Source organism: Hydractinia symbiolongicarpus, chromosome 6 (genome assembly GCF_029227915.1).
Source record: "Hydractinia symbiolongicarpus strain clone_291-10 chromosome 6, HSymV2.1, whole genome shotgun sequence".
NCBI lineage: Eukaryota > Metazoa > Cnidaria > Hydrozoa > Anthoathecata > Hydractiniidae > Hydractinia > Hydractinia symbiolongicarpus.
Window position 1 is genome coordinate 18948256 of NC_079880.1, and position 10804 is coordinate 18959059.

Sequence of the window (10804 nt, forward strand, 5' to 3'; positions counted from 1 at the left end):
ACAGCTTGTACACAACAACTGAAACCATGTTTGCAAAGTAAACGTCGAACACATCACGCATGTCGGTTCGTTCTGTTTAAAAATGTTTGCACAATCTTATCTACCATTACAACATGTCCCAATTGCTGCAATGGTTTTTACGGCATCACCTTTGTGCAGGGATTTTTATAAAAACATTGACCGTAACAAGCACAAAAGTACAACAGCGACAGAACACAACACAAAACAACAAATATTAAAGCAATTCAAAATGAATTAAATAGGTACACATGAGATAAATAGAACTTATTATAACGTGAATATTCTTAAACGGATAAATTTGAAATTATTCTTAACGAATGTGTGTAAGTTAAAGCACACAACTATCTGTGCGTCAGGACTTGTGACCCTGACTGTAGCTTTCCACGTGTTACGAAGCTCCAGCACTCAGAGTTACACAGACAATTGTTGCTGTGGACCTGCCTAATGACAGTACCAGCCTGTCGTAACTGGGGTAATATGCGTGGGCGTAACACTACGAAGATCAGATATGAAATCGTTGTGATATAGCTTGTCTAATGACGGCTGGTTATATATTATAGAGGTTGTAACTCTCCAAAGATTCTGCATAATAGCAAAACCCTCCCTTTTAACAAGGATTCTCTCAGAAAAAATACATTGACCATTAAACAGGACGCGTAAAACATTGGCAAAGCACAAAACACTAATAAAAGAACATAAAAAAATAACAAACAAAACTATTAGGCAATTCAAACTGAATTAATAGGCACACGTAAAATAAATAAAACTTATTATGAAGAAACTATCTTTAAACGGATAAATCTGAGAATAATTTTTAATGGAACAAATGTAAACTAAAGTAGGTAACGATCTGTGCGCCAGGACTTGTGAACCTGGCTGTAGCTTTACACGTGTTAAGGGCGCCCAACACTCTGCCTTACACAGATCATTGCTGCGTTGGTCAACCTAATGACAGTGCCAGCCTGTCATGACTGGGGTGATGTGCGTGGGCGTCAAACCACGAAGACAAGACAAGAATATCAAAGACTCAGGGCAGCAGGATCGTCAATCCTGAAGGCAAAGTGCGCAAACTCTGCCTCCCAACTGGACTGGGGTAACAAGTGGGACCGTCAAACCCAAAAATACAAGACAAAAAGTCTAGCCCCCTTGCTATGTTTCTTACAGGATCTCAAGAGAGAGAAGGGAGTGACCAAACTCCTATATCACGGTAAACTAACCGGCCAAGGATTAGCTGGGGTAAATTAGAACCGCTAGGGAAATTTCTTTCTAGGGAAAGTCCTGCTAAAAGAAGAAGAAAATAATTTACAAAGAGGTGGCAAACCACCGCAATGATGAACACAACCTGTTAGGTCTTTGGAAATAAGCTAGAGGTTGTTCTCCTCTAGAGAACATGCCTCTAAAAGCACAATTCTCCCTTTTTACAAGGAATTAATTAAAAAAATAGAAAAAAAATAAAAAGGACACAACACATTTGAAAAGATGAACAGAACTTTAACCAAGGGCAGGTAGGTTTCGACCCATATTTCTGAACCTAAGTACCCTGGATGTCTAGCTGGGTCACCTCGAAGAGGTCCGCGGACGATCATCAGCAGAAACTAGACATCCCTATCTTCCTAAAATAAACTTTGACCACTTTCTGTTCAACTGTGCTATTCTTTGTTTTTAACTCAGGTAATAAGTGGAGTGGTTACTCTCCAAAGACAAGATCATGTGTGATCAAACCCCCCTGCTAATGTTTTTTTATTTTTTTATTTTTTTTTAACTGGGGTAATAAGTGGAGTCGTCACTCTCCAAAGACAAGACCTAGTATGATCAAACCCCCTTGCTAACTTAATTTTTATTTGATTTTGTTTTTATTTTTATTTTTGACTTGGGTAATAAGTGGAGTCGTCACTCTCCAAAGACAAGACTGAGTATAGCCAAGCCCTCTTGCTGACTCATTCTGGCTAAAATATTCTTACCTCAGCTCTTCTAAAAAGAAAACGTATGACTCGTGACTGTTAATAAGGCGGTCATCACAGAAAATTACTGCTCTATCGTTGCAATGTATCCACCTGTGAACCATGTGGTCGAAGGCTATGGTTGTGTAGTGACCATTATTTAAGTTGCCGCAATGGTTGATAATAGCCCTTAATTGAAAATTTTTTACGAAATTTTACTTCTCAATCTACGGTAAAAGGTATGGAAAGGGTACCAGGGTAAGCAGTAATACGAGAGGCAATTTTTGACACAAGGCCGTTGGCACTGGCAAAACGTTTTAGCTGTAAAATGAGTATGTAACAGGATGAATTATTCGAGTTAGATGAATTGACTTCTGAAACGCAGCAGTCGTTGCACTTAAGCCAAGTGTTTCGTTGATCTTTAAAAAACGCCCAGTAATGTCCTGCTTTTAAGATACCTGAATGGTTAATGGTGGCGACTAATCTGTACTTGTTGCTAAAGGAAATTTCATCAGTAGGGTGAGAAAGCACGATTAGCTCCTGGTGTTTCGTAGGCAGACAGTTCACCGATCTTGTATCTTTGAAAGAAGAACCATTAACTGACGCATACCTAAGTAACTGACCAACAAGGATATCGCCACAACTGGAAATTTGTGTTTCAGTTGTGTTCTTCTGGTGTGATGAACACTGGGGGCAAAACCACCTGTCGTCACCTACAAGCTGTTGCGACTGCGAAATTGCCTTGGAAGAGTCCCCTATTGACTTGCATGTTGGTAAAGTAAGAATTGTCTCCTTATCTTCTTTAGAAGAGGAACACAAACAAGTGTTACAAGATGTTGTTGTTGTTAATCTAACAGTGAGAGAAAAGAAAATAATTTACAAAGAGGTGGCAAGCCACCGCAATGATGAACTCAACCTGTTAGGTCTTTGGAAATAAGCTAGAGGTTGTACTCCTCTAGAGAACATGCCTCTAAAAGCACATTTCTCCCTTTTTACAAGGAATTAATTAAAAAAAATAAAAAAAATAAAAAGGACACAACACATTTGAAAAGATGAACAGAACTTTAACCAAGGGCAGGTAGGTTTCGACCCTAAGTACCCTGGATGTCTAGCTGGGTCACCTCGAAGAGGTCCGCGGACGATCATCAGCAGAAACTAGACATCCCTATCTTCCTAAAATAAACTTTGACCACTTTCTGTTCAACTGTGCTATTCTTTGTTTTTAACTCAGGTAATAAGTGGAGTCGTTACTCTCCAAAGACAAGATCATGTGTGATCAAACCCCCCCTGCTAATGTTTTTTTATTTTTTTATTTTTTTTTAACTGGGGTAATAAGTGGAGTCGTCACTCTCCAAAGACAAGACCTAGTATGATCAATCCCCCTTGCAAAGCCCGCAAGAAATTGGAAGGATCAGTAGCCGAACGGGAGCGATGTAAAAGGGACATATTTAGAAAAGAAAATAATTTACAAAGAGGTGGCAAGCCACCGCAATGATGAAGTCTATTGACTTCACTAGTGGCGATAACAAAGAGGACTCTGATGGCAGTTGAGACAAAAGACTTGGAAGGACAGTTAACACTTGAAGGATAGAGTTTGCATAGCATGTGTTACCCTTGTTTATCAAACCGGCATGGGCGTTGTTAGCTTTCTGCTTGGATTTGATCTTTAAGGCAACTGCGGGCTTTGGCAATGATGTGGCTGGATACGGACCGTTATCGACAAAAGCGTTGGATGCCAAAGAAGGCACTTGGAACATACGATCGTTTGAGGTTGTGGATGTTGTTGGACTGCATTCTTGGGACCATTGCAGGGAATCTCCACCAAACCAGATGCAAAATGATGTTTTCATGCATATGTCACCAAGTTTGCGTGCAGTTATGAATCCAGATTTGTTGGAAAAACCGAGAGTCTTTAAACAACATGTAAGGGACCTAGAACAGTAACCTCCAGCACCTACTTCAACAGCGTAAAGATGTGGAGACCAACCGTTTCTACGTTTTACTTCGACTAAAGAGGAGTACTTAGAAAGTTTGGTACAGTGCTAGGACTCCATATTCTCCTCACAAGGACAGGTAAGTTCTAGGAGAATAGCAATTTTGGAACAGTTGGAATACATTACAATGTCTGATCTTAGTGATGTAACAGCTATGTGACCAGGGAGCACAAAGCTATTGTTTAAGTCAGACAGTATCACCAAGTCACTGGCGTGATGGAATAGACCTGTTGGTTTTGATCTTTTCCCAGAGGTGTATGTACCTGCTTTAACAAATGGTATCTTAAACAATTTACTTTTCGGAGATGGTTTAAGTTCTGGCACAATTTTTTGAGGCTCACAAAGAACAGAATCATGTCGGAAAGGGAATTGGCCTTGAGTAAGGGCAACCTTGCAAGAACCTAAGACGTGCTGTGATGCATAAAAGTTTTCCACACAAGGAACAACTGTATTCAGTGCAAATGTTCCAACGATTTAAGTTGCTGGGTGACAGTAAAACGTCATAAGTAGAAGCTAGACAGAAAGAAGGCAAGTTTGGTGGCATAGCAAGAATGGATTTCCAGGACAGGTCATTTCGGATGTAATTCTCCCATCTGGTCCACTGCCCTTGTACTTGGAACTGCATGGTCCTACTCATGTTAGCTTCCTCGTCTATATCTCTGGCTGTGTTTGATATCAACTTTCTGTAAGCGTAGGACTGTTTGGAAGTGGGAACCTTCAAACATCTTTGGATGTCTAGGCCAGCTCTACCTAGTTGGGGAGTACCTATCATGGATCGAACTGTCACTTCTGTCTCTGCCGTTGTAACTGCGTCATTAACCTTCCATTTACCCGATTTTAAGGAGGGGGCACTATGTGAGACTAGTGGGTCTTTAGAGTCTCTTAAAACCAGATGGCCACTAATTTTGGAGGACTTTAGTAGTGATGGCAGACTTTTGATTGGCAGGGGACAAGGCGAACAGGAGCTGTACAGACAGATGTTAGTAGCGGATGGGTGAATTGAAAGCCATTTTCTGATAAAAGCAAATGTCTTTTGTTCCAACCTTGAAGCCCGAGATATGGGAACTTCGTAAATAAGCAGTGGCCATTGGATTCTAGGGATAAGTAAATTTTGTAGAATCCAGAGTTTCTGAGTGCCTTTGAAACAAGAACTATTTATTATTGTAAGCCCAGTTGTTAACTTATTCTCCAGTTCCCCGATTGACTTTGCGCCTTACGGTCCAAACCAGTAGTATATCGGTTTAGGAGTTCTTGAGTTCCCGAAACACAGGATGACATGAGGTTGATATCGTCCATAAAAGCTCTAATTACTGTTAGGGATACCTTCTTAGAAGTAACATAATTGCAGGCATCAGATAGGAGTGTATTTAAGGATGATGTTGATACCAGCGAGAAACAAAATGATCGAAAGTGTGCACCCAGCGAAAATGCCACGCATGTGCCTGTGCCAGTTGCTTGGTGAGGACAACTAACAGATTACCTATCAATTCCGAAGTAAGTCTTGATGAACGATATCCAGCGTGGAACAACTCCATATCTCTCCAGTGCAAAAAATATTAAATTGTGTGGAATTGAAGGAAATGCATTTGCAATATCCAGCCATATTGTGGCGAGGTCTGACTTGTTAACTCGGGCTTCTTTAAGAGCAGCCCAAACCATCGACATGTGTTCCCAGCAACCTGGAACCTTTTCCATACAACCTTTTTGGAGTAACGTATTGATAAATTTGTTGTTATTAATTATGTGGGCTTCTAACCGTCTTGATACAAGACTGAATAAAAGCTTGCCTGCTACATTTATTAAGGCGATAGACCGATATCTTTAATATTAGACTCCATAGGAGTTTTTGATTTAGGGATATCAATTTCACTAGCACAACGCCATTGAATGTGAACAACACAATTTTTAAAAGAAGTCTTAAACATATTAAACAATACAGAATTTACTTTAGGACACTTCTTGTATACTTTATAGGGTATAGCATTGATGCCTGGTGAATAAGCATTTCGTCGGGTTGCAAGAATCTTTAAAAAATCTTTATATTTAAAAGCAGATGCCGGAAAGGGTTGTGAAATAGGAGGGTTTGGTGGTAGCCCGTGTAAATTGCCTAGGGGAACTTCGTAAAGATCGTCTTTCACAGATGAAGCTTTATGGTTATCAAGTGTTTCTTGATCAACCCTTAAAATAGAATAACACTTTGGGTCAAGCAGATCCTTTCCTGCTTTGTAAGGGTTGTTCCTAAAGGAGTCCTGAGCTTTCTTGAATTTTCGGCGCTTTTTCCTAGCCCGTTCACTTCGGCTCAAAAGTGTAATTTTAGCTTTCACCTCCATCCTTTGAATTAGGTTGCAAGAAACCTTTATTTGCCTAAGATGTGATTCTTTTCTTTTATTAAATTAATGGAAAAAATTGTTCGACGATTCTTCCCTGACAGGTTTTTGCCACCGTTGTAAACAGGGTGACCAAAAACTTGGGCTGCTTCATTGTAGATAGTGTCTTCTAGAAGTTGCACTTTTTCAAAAAGAGAATTACAAAACGATAAGACTTCAGAAACAGAGCTATCCGAATGGGTACAGCGATCGTCGATCAAATTCCCCCAAGAAATTGGAAGTAATGGATAACGAAAAAAAATAAAGCTGTTTATCGTTGTCAACATTGCGACATAAATTGTAAATCACAACGTGGTCTTTATAGGCACTGCAATGTTAAACATACATGAGCAACTGTCACAACAAATTCTTGTGACTCTACTATTTCCATACCACAGCTGTCAAAGGAAGAACAATGTTTGAAGAAATTTCACCCCTTAACTTTAAAATTAATAGTAAATATATGTGCTGATTCATGCTTTAAAGATTTGTGTTTGCCTGAAAATATTAGATGCTTTTCAACTATGGAACAAGTTCAGACCAATGATTGAAAATATTATGGGGATGCCGCAGATTTTTACATGTATTTTTATGGCATGTTGAAGGAAAATATCCTACCATCAAAATTTGAAGAAACACAATTTAGGAATATTTTGCTTGCAGAAGTGGTAAATCATATGTTGACCCATTTATCAGGCATTGGTAAAGATACACCCAAAAACCTACAGGCCACAGAAATTTCAAAAAAAAAGAGCTCAAAAGTTTATTCTGTTATGAAGTGGAGCCACAAGTTGATAAAGAAATTAGTTTAAACTTGTTGGAGCATATGTTTACATTGCTTACTAAAGTTCGCACCTTTCATATGCTAAGGATATTCGTGAAAAACACAGGGCTGCTAAACAGAATTCAAAAAACGTGCTTTGAGAGTTGAACTAAAGAAAACAGCTAATACTAAAGAACTGGGAAGAAAGAAAATAATTTACAAAGAGGTGACAAGCCACCGCAATGATAAACTCAACCTGTTAGGTCTTTGGAAATAAGCTAGAGGTTGTATTCCTCTAGAGAAAATGCCTCTAAAAGCACAATTCTCCCTTTTTACAAGGAATTAATTAAAAAATATATAAAAAAAATAAAAAGGACACAACACATTTGAAAAGATGAACAGAACTTTAACCAAGGGCAGGTAGGTTTCGACCCATATTTCTGAACCTAAGTAGTCTAGCTGGGTCACCACGAAGACGTCCGCGGACGGTCATCAGCAGAAACCAGACATCCCTATCTTCCTAAAGTAAACTTTGACCTTTTTCTGTTCAACTGTGCTATTCTTTGTTTTTAACTCAGGTAATAAGTGGCGTCGTTACTCTCCAAAGACAAGATCATGTGTGATCAAACCCCTCTGCTAATCGTTTTTTTTTTTTAACTGGGGTAATAAGTGGAGTCGTCACTCTCCAAAGAAAAGACCTAGTATGATCAAACCCCCTTGCTAACTTAATTTTTATTTTATTTTGTTTTATTTTTGACTGGGGTAATAAGTGGAGTCGTCACTCTCCAAAGACAAGACTGAGTGTAGTCAAGCCCCCTTGCTGACTTATTACGGTTAAAATATTCTTATCTCAGCTCTTCTAAAAAGAAAACATATGACTCGTGACTGTTAATAAGGCCCTAGACATGGACTAAAAACCTCTCAAAAAGGCTATTTTTATAGCCACAAATTTTCAAAAAAACATGTTTTGGCTTTAACTTATGTGTTTTATTCTATATGCCTGACATATTTCTTTACATTGTTTATTTAAACTTTATTATTGTTAAGAAATCAATGACAAATTCTTGCATAACCTGTCTTAGAGTGCAAAAATTAGGAACGACATTTATTCACAGGTTTTGTCGATAACGCCAAATATTCTCAGTGAGCAATACAAAATTTATTAAGTTTTTTCAGTAAGTTTTTTTCGAAATATTTTTCAATTTGTAGAGTTGCAAAAAGATCCAGGTGAAGTAAATACAATGTGTGCCTACAAAACTTTGTTTTCTGCTAGAACCCTCCAGTCCCAGTATAAAGGGGACTGAATAATGTGACCAAAAATATTGATAGCCAGTGTAATATTTTTTTAAAAAATTGTGGCTATAAAAATAGCCAGTTTGACAGTTTTAATCCATGTCCAGGATGTAGCATCTATTGAGAGTTTTTCTTTCTTTTTGGCAATGGACTATCATCAATAACTATCGGCGTAATCCAATAGCACGTTGTCTGCCAAAATAATTTTTGAAATAATTCTGGCAAAATGTTTCTGACAAAATATAACGTACGCCATGCTCAAGTAAGAATTTACAGACTTTTTTAAAGGAATGTACAGTCATTTGTAATCCTTCATACGTCTGCCAAGAGATGAAGATATTCGATCTTGCCTGTGCAGTATAAGGATGATCATTGCGTTCTTTATGCGATTCCTTCCATAATTGGAAATAAGAGAGAAAATCGTCCAGCCAGGTGAAACTGATATCATCGATAGATTCATATGGTCTTGAAAATGGTTTTATATTCAATTCATGGTCAACAGTGTTTTTAACATTAAGGCAGTCAAAAAACTTATCCATCATAATGCAAAATGGTGCATTGCCATCTGCTTCAGGTGGACCAAACTCATTAATTACATTTCCAACTGTTTCACTTAGTACTGGTGCAGCCAAACGGACTCTCATTTTAGAATAAGGTGTCAAATTTATGTGATCATTTGTCAACTTGTGAACTAACTTTAAGTCACTTTCAAGATCTTCATGATATAACTGAGATATGTGACTCCAAAGTACAAAAAACCCACTGTTCCACATGTACCGTGTTGCTCTACCAGAATCAGAGTTGGACAGACAATTGCGAGCTGTTTTAATGAGACGGGGTACATCAGCAAAAAAATATATAAAACATTTATCTGTAGCATATAGGTTAATGGAACGATACACTACATTTTTCTCTGACTACCGACATAATAAGTTGTGCATTCTAAAAAACGACGGTTTGGTGAAGCACCATCAGCTGTAGCAGCAATAACTTCTAAATTTATTTGCTCTATATAAGAAACACTCATGTACCGTGTTGCAACACGGTACAGGAGTGTTGCAAAGTTTGTATTATTATCACCTACAATCCCGGTCAAAAATAATGGCAGTAAACCCTTTCTTCATGTGTAGCAAGAGCTTGATAAGTACAAAGCCCCCTTTCCCCCAGTATCAATGTTCAAAAGTTGTGCTAACGCGTTTCCAAACATTGATAATGGGGGAGAGGGGGTAAGAAAGGATTATACTGCACTTTTTGTAGCTTACTGCCAATATATTTTGACCGGGATTGTCTCTGAAATTTTAGACTTAGAATTCTTTCGGCAATTTTTTGCAGTAATTTTTTTTGACTAAATTTTTAAATTAATTCAAAGGTGGATACTATATATATGTTTTGAAGTATGTACCAGCATTGTTTCTTTTGTGCCATGCTAAAATTGGAAACGATAGAAATGCTAAAACAATAGATGACGAGGCGAATGGGGCATTTTTCGATAATCGCGAGACATTATAATATTCCGTGAAAAATTGTAGTTAGATGAATACGTTATTGTTACTAATTTTTGTGGGTATTAATTTTGACGCAGTTGTGCGAAAAAAAATTATTTGCGCGCAAAATTTAGTACAGAAGCAACGCGCAAAATGTTTTGGGTGAAAATCACTACGCGCAAAAAATATATATATATACCTTTTCAAGAATGAAAGGGTACATGTATATTGAGTCAAAAAAGAAAGATATATATAAACATAAAACCAGCGCAAAATCAAAATGTCTCCAAAAAACAGTCGGGGTAAGTATCAAAAAATGGACCTACAAACTTCCATGAAGTTGAGGATATTGCATCAGGAGAACGGTCTGAGTTGATATGAGCTTGTCAAGCGTTATGGAAAACAGTTTGCAAAGCGGACCATTTACAGGCATGCAAAAAAACCTATGGATGCCGCTGCCCCGTTCGATCCACGGAAAGAAAACCAAGGTCGCCCTCGAAAGGTGTCTATCCGTATGGAACGAATAATTGTCAGGACTGTGGCACAATTGCGACGGAATGGGGTACAGTTCTCCTCGAAGAAAGTTCAAGAGACAGCAGGACTCGGCTGGAAGATAAGTAACAGAGACATACGACGTTGTTTGCAGAAACATGGTTACAAGTATTGTCAATCAAGGAAAAAAGGACTTTTAAGCGTGAAAGACAAATCCATTCGCACGAAGTTTGCTAGGCAACAGTTAAATCTGCCGGCCGTGTACTGGACTAAGGAGATTGGGTTTTATTCGGATGGGATTGGATTTGCATTTAAGCCCAACCCAGCTGGAAAGGCGAGAACAGTATCAAGTATGACCTGGCGTAGGCCCAACAAAGGTCTTTCTATCACAACAAAAGGACGAAAAGAAGGCAGTGGGGTAAGATGGCAAATTTTTTCGTTGCGATTAGTT